Here is a 9716-nt window from a genome sequence, read left to right as displayed (position 1 = left end):
GGGCATTTATCTTGCTTGGTGTTCTCTGAGCTTCCTGGATCTGTGGTTTGATGTCTGCAATAACTGGGGAAATTCTCAGTCATTATTTCTGCAGATATTGCTTCTGTTCCTTTCTTTTTTCTCCTTTTTATTTCCCTACTATATGTTTGTTATATCTTTTACAGCCATCCCACAGTTCTTAGATATCCTGCTCTGGGGTTTTTTGGTTTTTTTTCTCTTGACTTTTTATCTGCTCTGGGGTTTTTTGGTCTTTTTTCTCTTGACTTTTTATCTGCTCTGGGGTTTTTTGGTCTTTTTTCTCTTGACTTTTTATCTTTGGCAGTTTCTATCATCATATCCTTAAGTTCAGAGATTATTTCCTCAGCCATGTCCAGTCTAGCAATAATCCCATCAAAAGCATTCTTCATTTCTGTTACAGTGTTTTTAATCTCCAGTATTTCTTTTGTATTCTTTCTTAGAATTTCCATCTCTCTGTTTACATTATCCATCTGTTGTTGTATGTTGTTGACTTTATCCATTAAAATTCTTAGCATATTAATTATTTGTTTTAAAAAATGCCTAGTCTGGCAATTGTAAAATTCCTGCCATATCTGACTCTGGTTCTGATGCATCTTCTTTTCCTTGATCTGTGTTTTGCCTTTTAGTCTGCCTTAAAATTTTCTTTTTTAAAAGTGGACAAGATGTGCTGAGTAAAAGAAACTGTAGTCAATAGGCCTTTAGTAATGTAGTGGCAAGGTGTGGGGAGAGGGGAAGCATCCTATAGGCCTGTAATTATGTCTCAATTCTTTGGTGAGCCTGTGTCCCTGGACTGTGAAGTTCACCAGTGCTTCTCAGGCTTTCTTCCCCCTTGGGTGGGACAGAATAGTTACAGAAGTCTGGAGTTGGGTGTTTACCTTCTCCCAGATGTGCTAGGCTCTCATAAAAACCTCAGCAGGTTAGGCTCTGGTAAAATTGTTTCTGTGAAGGACAGATCTTACTAAGAAGAACATATATACAAATATATCATAAAATAGAAACACATATCATAAGATAGGAACATATATCATAAAAATAGGAACAAACATATCACAAAATAGGAACATTTATATCTTCTGTCCAAAAGGACAATGGAACTTTTCTCTGATATTCACTGTGAGAACCTGGTAAAGCTCCTGGAGGTAAAATTCAAAAAAGCATGTGGCCCACCTATGACTGGACCCCCTTGGAGCTTTTAACTTACAGATTTGTCCTCACTGAGCCTCCAACAATTCATCAGTTGCAGTTCAGGTCTCCTTACCCCGGTCTGGTTCTTGTGGAAGTTTCTGCTCATGAGTTTCTGCTCTGGAAAAACTCTGATTCTCTATATCTTCCTGTCTGTCTTTCCAATTTTGAGGGCAGTGGTTTGTCCTGTGACCTCATTTTTCTGACAGATTTTGAGTTGTTGATTTTCTGTTTGTTCAGCTTTTACTTGTTAGGACAAGGTGGCAACTTCTAAGTTTCTTGCATGCTGGACTGGAAACTAGAATTTTCCTACTTGCTATTTTGATTAAAGTGAAGACTAACGTCCCCAAGGCAGCCCTCAATGAGGACTTTAATAATCTCATAAATTTTCCACCTAAAATAAACATATTTGGTGTGATTTTCTTGGCTCCTAATACTGCCCTTCCCTTTCTCTTGGAACCACCGCTGCTTCACCCAGCGTAGGCTGCTGGCAGCCATGTTTATACCATATGACTCTGTGCATATGAATACCTGTCCCTAGGACAATCAAATTTTCTCTGATTGGCATTGAGAAAGCCAGTAAATTTGTCTCTGCCTGTAGCTAAAGTTGGGAGCCATATTCTCTCCCAAGAGTGAAAGTCTCCAATGACAAAGATTAAAACAGAGATAAAGAGTGGAGTGAAAGAGAGAGCCTAGACTCTTTCCAGCTCTTAGTTTCAGTTTTTCTGAAGTGGCAGCATTTCTAGTCTGGGGTTCCATGAAACAACGCTAGATTTTTTTATAATAAAGTCATACTTTTCTGGTTATGCTCATTCAAATGGATTTCTGTTCCTCATAACTGAAAGGCTCCTACTAAATTTACCAATCCATGAAAGGCAAGAGCAAGAGTTCTCCAAAAGTTCTGACTTTACTGGGCAAAGGATCTGGTTACACAATCATCCTCATGTTTTCTTTCCTAAGCAATTCAGCAGGGAGGGGAGAAGAAGAAGTGCCTGGCAGGCTCCTCCCTGATATCTTAGCTCTACTGGATAAACCTCACATATATCCCTGCAACCTTGGCATGCTTCAGTTTTTTCCAGCTGTGCAAAAAGATAATGTTTGCTGAACCTTCTCCACACAAGTGATATGAGGCTTAAGTAATAAATGCTTGCTATGCATGTTGAATTTCTCAGATTAAATAAAGACAAATTATACCCGGTATTACTTGAAATGTTATCACTCAGGGAAATATATTTTCCAGTGACACTTACCCTGAGAACTTGGAATACTCTGTTACATATTTTACTTAAATATAAACCAAAATGCTGAGACTATCTGTGTGACCCTTCGACCAACAATTTCTCCACTTACAAAATCAAGATTTGACACTTGCAATAAATTTTGAATTACCCATGATAATATCAGCAAAGGAAAATGAATTAGTAAAATTTCCATATTTTCCAGAGTCTTTGTTTCAGGCAGAATCATTGTCCTCCTCGATAGTAAATGCTAGCTTCTCCCAGGGAAAGCAGGAAAGGTGCCAATGTCTCCACTTTAAAAGAACAGAGCAGCTGGGGTAGCAGCAGCCCATAAGTACGAAAAGCCTATAGCAAGTCATAGAAAAATCACTGTCCTATAGTTTCACCACCTAGAGGTCTAAGAATTGACAGGGAGAAAGCCTGAATAGATTTGAAATGAGAAAGACAATCAGCAGAAGCTTGAGTTACATAAAGTGAATGAGACTTAAGTTTCAGGGCCCCTTGCTCATGTAAATCCCTGTGACAGCTGAGAAATACTGGAAGTGATAGAGGGCTCTGGAGAGAGGGAAAGCCAGGTAGGGATCAGGAACCATTTATAGGTGTTTCTGGTCAATTACCTATAAAGATTTCAGAAGAAAGGATCATAGAGCTCCTGGACACAGTAATTTGTTATGATTTCTTTTTATCTAAGAAAATACTTTGTACTTAATTTTCATTTGTAATTTCATGTCATTTTTCCTAAAGAAGGTAACCTAAATTCTAAATTGTATAAACCCCAGACCTCAGATTTCTGTATGTGCAGTGATGATCAGGACTGTCCCTAAACAAAATAGTAATGTTCTTTCTCCATCCCTCCCACCTGTCTCCTTTTCATCACCTTATTCTGATTCCTACCTGCTCAGACCTTGCCCAGGTCAAGCTCAGCCTAGCCTTGTCGCTACAGTTACACCTCATTATTCTGATATACCCTTTCTGCTTCTCATCAAAACCAACCTCTGTCTAGTTCTCTTGGGACCACGCTAACCCACTTACATCTTCCCAAGGTGACAATTAGTTGTCTAATAGACTAGTGTTCTACCAAGGCATTGCATCCTGGAAATGGGTTGGAATAATGGGCCATACTAGAAGATGGAGTCTTAATTAAATTAATGAATTTTGGTTGAATTAAAGAAAAATAAGACTTTCATTGTTTATTTCGTATTCCAAAAGTCATATTTAATTGAGAAAGTTTAGAAAATACTGAAAAGCCCAAAGAAGATTATAAAATTCACTCTGAAAGGAAAAGGTACTTATAATTCCATCACTGTTTACTAATCCCCAGTAATATTTCTTCTGGGCTATTTTTTTTCCTAAGCATATATGGATGTATAACATATGATTACTATAAAAAATGGAATTAGAATAAAATAATATTTTGGAGCCTAATTTTCTCACTTAATCTACTGTGAACATTTTCTCCTATCATTAAATATTTATTTAGAGCATCATTTTAAATGGCTGCATAACACTCTATTATATCAAATTTTTTATAAAGGTCAGAGACGAAATATTTTAATCTTTGCCAGCCATATAGTCTCTGTCAAAATAACTCAACTTTACTATTATAGCATGAAAGAAATCACAGACAATATGTAAGGAATAAATGTGGCAATACCTCAATAAGCTTTATCAACAATATAATTTGAGTTTCACATAATTTTCATGTGTCGTGAACTGTTATATTCTTTTGGGTTTTTTATCCAACCATTTTAAAAGGTAAAAGCTACTCAGTTCATGAGTGGTACGAAGCTGTGGACCATAGTTTGTCAACTCTATATTACATGAATATTCCCTAATTTATTCCTCAATCTCATATTGTGTTAGCTTTAAATGGTTTCCATGTTTCCTATTATACAAAATACAGTGATGAACAAACTTATAACAAAACATCTGGGCCATTGGTGATCATTAAAGTTTGAATCCCTGTTGATAGATTTTTCCTATGGGTATGTAATGGGTTGTTGGCTCAGAGGGCTCTTTGGTGTCCCTCAGATTGCTCCTCCTAGGTTATTACCTACTTCTCCTTGGAGTAGAGTTGACACTAGTGCTTGTCAGTTCTGATCCTTGTTTTTTCCTCTGTAAGAAAAATGCATAAAGTGGCAATGACATAACACAAAGATATCCACCTATCTGTGTTATATACCCAACATTTCCCAAACATATAGTCCCAGGACATGGGAGAATCCAGGGAATGTCTCCAGAAACCCAGAATGAGCTCAGAAATCTCCTGGCCCCTTTTGAGGATTCTAGACCAAGATCATCAGTGTAAAACAGCTGGGGCATCTTTGTGGAACACTGAACTCGGAATTAAAAAGCAAGTGGGAAAAGTAGAGAGAGACTTTAAAATATTATGCTGTGGTAACAGTGGACTAGCATGGTTAGAATCAACCCTCTGACTGAAAACAATTTAAAAATCTGGGGAATTTTTTTAAGAGAGAGAGAACTTCCAGAGTATAATTTGCAGGACAAAAATCTCAGATAAAAGGAAAGTCCAGAGAGGTATACCCAATATGTGACTCCACTTTCCTTATTGACACATATGTTATTTGAAAGTGGTTGAGAAACAAGAAGCTGGGCATAAAGCAGCAAGTGAGAGCCTGAGAAACTGAGCAGGACTTTGGTCAGACTCCTTGGGCTGGTAGGACAAAAATACAAGTTCAGAGTCTGCCAAGATCAAGAAGCCCTGGTGAACACCTGAGGCTTTCAGTTGGAAAACTGAAGAGCTCCTAGAAGTAAAACCGAAATAAGATTGATGAAATTTTATAAAAACTGACACCAGTCTTTTACTCAGATATACTCCTTGATTGGATTAAGTGGTATGCCCTAACGTAAGTGCTTGCCAGAGTGAAGATTTTTCTATTCCTCTGAACAGAAAAATGACAGCACCCATAGCTTCCAATTATCTCATAATTTTCATACAAAATGTCCAGCATTCAATCAAAATAACCAGACATACAAAAAAGAAAATTATCTAAAATTCAAGAGAAGAAAAGCAGAAAATAAAGTAAAAACAGACCCATAGGGTATCTGATATTGGTATCATCAGCCACTAATTTTAAAATACCAATGATTGATATGTTCAAGAAACTAAATGACAAGGTAGAGAATCCAGCCAAAGAATTGAAAACCAGAAAGAAGAATTAAATGGAAATTTAGAACTGAAAGATAAAGTGAATGAAATAAAAACTCAATGAATGGTTTTGATAGTAACATATATACACTTAAAAAGGGAAGTAGTGAAATAAAATAAAGGGCAGAATATAATATTCAGTTTGAAGAACAAAGATACAAAAAGACAGGAAAAAAACACAAAAAGTGTGTAAGAGAAATATGAGGCATGATGAAAACATCCAATATAGAGATAATGGGGATCCAAAAGAGAAAAAATAGTATAAGGAAGAGGTGGTATTTGAAGAGACAACGGATTAGAACTTTACAAAAACAAAGAGATCAGGCCACACATTAAAGAATTTCTATGAACTCCAAGTAGGAGTTAAACAAAAAAACAAAACAAAACAAAAACTTCCAGGTTTATTATAGTTAAATTGCTGCAATTTAACTATAACTAGAGGTAAAGAAAAAATGCTAAAATGGCCAGATGAAGTGGCTTTAAATATATGTCGAAAATTCTTTAATACTCTTTTCTTTAAGACGTGAAGCTTATTTCCCTTCCCTTTTAGTATTTGTTGAATTCACTTCTAATAAAGACAATACAGGAAATGTGACTATGTGTCCCCTTTGAGATGAGGTTATGAAAATACTGTAGCTCCCCTCTTGGGCATTCTCTTTCTCTCTGTCTTGGATAAACTACTCTGGGGGAAGCCAGTTTCCATGTCATATATAGGCTATGGAGAGGTCGGTGTGTTGAGGGACTGAAGCTTCAGCAAAAATGAGGTCTTCTGATACCACATGAGTGAGCTTGGAAGCAGATTCTCTAGTCCCAGTCAAACTTTGAGATGACTAAAACCCTTACAGACATCTTGATGGTAGCCTTGTGAAATAGGTTACAGAAGCACCTAACTAGTCATTCCCAGACCACTGGCCATAAGAAACTATGTAAAATAATAAATACTTGTTTTTAAGCTGATAAATCGTGGTATAATTTGTTATGCAGCAATGTATAATTAATACACCAACCAAAAAACACATGTTACTTCAAGAGCAATAATAAAACCAACAGAAGGATTTTCAATAGAGTAACAAAGCCAAAAGAAAATAGAATTACTGCCTTCAAAATAATAAAATGAAACACTACAACCTAAACATCATACTCGATAAAAATATTCTTCCCAAATAAAGGTGAAGTAAGTACTATTTGGACAAACTAAAACTGAGATAATTCATCAGCAGCAGGTCCACACTAAAAGAAATACTAAAAGGTAGTAAGTGATTCAAAGTGCAAGCATAGAATGAAGAATGAAATGGCTAAATATTAATTAATATTGACTATTTGAAACATAATAGTAATATCCTATGGCATATAAAATAAGAACAGAATTAAAGTACATGACAATAATGGCATAAAAGCAGGAGGGTGATAAATATAGCTGAGGTATTCTAAAGTCTTCTATTGTCCCGAAAGTGGAAAAAATATTAATTTCTATTAGACTCTACTAAGTTAAGAATGCTTATAACCATTAAGGACACCTCTAAAATAACAGTAAAATAATGTATAATTAACAATTTAATGGGACATAATAAAAAATGAAGTAGTAATAACAAATAATTAAGCCCTACAAAAGAAAGAAAGAATAGTCAACAAAGAAGAGGTAGGATGAATAGAAAATAAATAATAAGATAGTAGATTTAAACACAACACTATCAGTAAGTATACTAAGTATGAATGTAATAAAAACAACTACAATTAAAATACATAGATTGCCATACTGAATAAAAACACAAACTTGATTATACATCTTATATATAAAACACCATACCCCAAAACTGAAATACAATCATTTTTGTCCAATGCACAGAAGACATGTACCAAAATCAAATATATTCTGAGCCTCAAAGCACATCTCAATAAACTGCAAGGAAACAAAATTGTATTCAGTATATTGTATGACCACAGTGGAATTAAGCTACAAATCAATAAGAAAATATAAGAAAACCTCCAAATGTTTGGAACTAAGCAATGCATTTTCATGTAGCCTGTGTGTCAAAGAAAAAATCATAATAAAATTAGAATATTTTAATTGAATGATAATGAAAAAAATTACATAATTAGAGAATGCAGCTAAAGAAATACATTAAAGAAAATTTCTAGTTTTAAGTGCATATAGCAGAAAAGAATGAAAGCTGAAAATGAATTGTCACAAAAATTTGGAAAAGATAACAAATTAAATCCTCCCAAAATAGAAAAGAACATAATAAAAAACAAATATAATATAAAAATGTATATTAGATAATTTTTTGAGTAAAACCTGATTTCTGAAAAGCCTATAAAAGTGACAAATCCTCAGTAAGACTGACCAATAACAAAGAGAGAAGAAAAAAATAATATTAGAATGAAAAATGGGACATCAATATAGATTCTGCAGATACTACAAAGCTAATAAAGGGATTATTTTAAGCAATTTTTTGGCAAATTTTTTAAAATTTAAAATAAATGGACAATATTTAAAGCACAATTTACCAAAATTGAAATAGAAATGTAAAATCTGAATATGCCTGCATGCATTAAAAAAGGTATATCTACAATTTAATACCTTCCAACTCAAAAAATTCCAAACCTAGATTTCTTCATCAGGAAAGTTGTTCAGATAGGTAAAGAAGAAATTGAATTACTCTAACAACAACAACAAAAGTAGCAATACTTTCAACTTAATTTTATGAGGCTGGCATAAACTTGCTACCAAAACCTGACAAGGACACTAAAGGAAAGGAATAGTATAAGCTGATTTTGTTAATGAATATTGATTTTAAATGCCTAAGTGAAATATTAGCAAATGATAATACAAGAAGCATGGCGCCTGCATTTGCTTCTGGTCAGGGCCTCAGGCTGTTTCCACTCATGGTAGAAGGTGAAGGGGAGCTGGCTTGTGCAGAGAGCACATGGTGAGAGAGGAAGCAAGAGAGAGTGGGGGAAGACGCCAGGCTCTTTTTAACAAACAGCTCTCATGGGAACTAATAGAATGAGAATTCACTCACCCCCACCCCATTAAGGGCATTCATATATTCGTGAGGGATTTGTCCTCATGACCCAAACACCACCCATTAGGCCCCCACCTCCAACACTGGAATAAAATTTCAACATGAGCTTTGTGGGGAACAAACATCCAAACTATAGCATTCTGTCCCTGGCCCCACCAAAACTCATGTTTTCCTGACATGCAAAATATAATTATTCTATCCCAATAGTTCCCCAAGGTATTAACTTGTTGTCAACATCAACTCAAAAGTCCAAAGTCTCATCTCAGACTAAAGGAAAGTTCCTTATAGCTATGAGCCTGTAAAATCAAAAGCAAGTTACTTACTTCCAACATACAATGGTGGTACAAGCATTGAGTAAATATTCTCATTCCAAAAATGAGAAATTGGCCAAAAGAAAGGGGTAACAGGCCCCATGAAAGTCTGAAACCCAGAAGGACACATATTAAACCTTAAAACTTCAAAATAGTCTCCTTTGACTCCATGTCCCACATCCTGAGCACACTGGTGCAAGGGGGAGGTTCCCAAGGCCTAGGGCACCCCTGCCCCCATGGCTTTACTGGGAACAGTCCACATGGCTGCTCTCATGGGTTGAAGTTGAAAATGCCTGCAGCCTTTCCAGGCTGAGGTTTCATGCTGCTGGTGGTTCTATGATTCTGGGAGCCCTGCTCCCAGAACTCCACTAAGCATTGCCTTGGTGGGAACTCTCTGTTATGTCTCCATCCCTGCCGCAGGTTTCTGCCTGGGCACCTAGGCATTCCAACACATCCTCTGAAATCTAGATAGAAGCTACCAAGCACCCATGGCTCTTCCATTCTGGGTGCTTGCAGACTTACCATCACATGGATGCTACCAGGGCTTATGGCTTGCTTGCATCCTCTGGAGTGGCAGCCCAAGCAGTATCTGGGGCCATTTGAACCAAGGTTGCTCCAGCTGGGAATATATGCCCAATGCCTGTACCACCACTGTGGTATCCAGGGAGCTGGGATGCAGGGAGTAGCAGTCCAATGAGGTGCAGGGCAGAGGTTTCCCAGGCCTGTCCTCCAAAACCATTCAGTCCTCCTAGGCCCCTGGGCCTGTGATGGG

Source organism: Rhinopithecus bieti, unplaced genomic scaffold, assembly GCF_001698545.2.
Source record: "Rhinopithecus bieti isolate Rb0 unplaced genomic scaffold, ASM169854v2 scaffold_6907, whole genome shotgun sequence".
NCBI classification, from domain to species: Eukaryota; Metazoa; Chordata; class Mammalia; order Primates; family Cercopithecidae; genus Rhinopithecus; species Rhinopithecus bieti.
This window is presented reverse-complemented; position numbering follows the sequence as displayed.